Source organism: Arachis duranensis, unplaced genomic scaffold (assembly GCF_000817695.3).
Source record: "Arachis duranensis cultivar V14167 unplaced genomic scaffold, aradu.V14167.gnm2.J7QH unplaced_Scaffold_165934, whole genome shotgun sequence".
Classification (NCBI taxonomy): domain Eukaryota; kingdom Viridiplantae; phylum Streptophyta; class Magnoliopsida; order Fabales; family Fabaceae; genus Arachis; species Arachis duranensis.
In genome coordinates this window covers 242,644-243,558 of record NW_026264258.1, presented here as the reverse complement: position 1 = coordinate 243,558, position 915 = coordinate 242,644, and positions in this window count along the sequence as shown.

Here is a 915-nt window from a genome sequence, read left to right as displayed (position 1 = left end):
TGTGTTTTTCTGTGATTTCAGGTAATTTCTGGCTGAAATTGAGGGACTTGAGCAAAACTCTGAAAAAGGCTGACAAAAGAACTGCTGATGCTGTTGGAATCTAACCTCCCTGCACTAGAAATAGATTTTCTGGAGCTACAGAACTTCAAATGGCGCGCTCTCAACGGCGTTGGAAAGTAGACATCTAGAGCTTTCCAGAAATATATAATAGTCTATACTTTATTCGGAAATTGACGACGTAACTTGGCGTTGAACGCCAAGTACATGCTGCTGTCTAGAGTTAAACGCCAGAAACACGTCATGATCCGGAGTTGAACGCCCAAAACATGCTATAACTTGGAGTTCAACTCCAAGAAAAGCCTCAGCTCGTGGATAGATCAAGCTCAGCCCAAACATACACCAAGTGGGCCCCGGAAGTGGATTTATGCATCAATTACTTACTCATGTGAACCCTAGTAGCTAGTTTATTATAAATAGGACTTTTTACTAGTGTATGAGATATCTCTGGACGCCTAGTCCTTAGACCATGGGGGCTGGCCATTCGGCCATGCCTGAACCTTTCACTTATGTATTTTCAATAGTGGAGTTTCTGCACACTATAGATTAAGGGTGTGGAGCTCTGCTGTACCTCAAGCTTCAATACAATTACTATTACTTTCTATTCAATTCTCTTTTATTCTTATTCCAAGATATACGTTGCACAACACTTTGATGAATGTGATGATCCGTGACACTCATCATCATTCTAACCTATGAACGCGCATGACTGACAACCACTTCCGTTCTACTCTAGGCCGGGCGCATATCTCTTAGATTCCCCAACAGAATCTTCGTGGTATAAGCTAGATAGATGGCGGCATTCATGGGGATCCGGAAAGTCTAACCTTGTCTGTGGTATTCCGAGTAGGATTATGG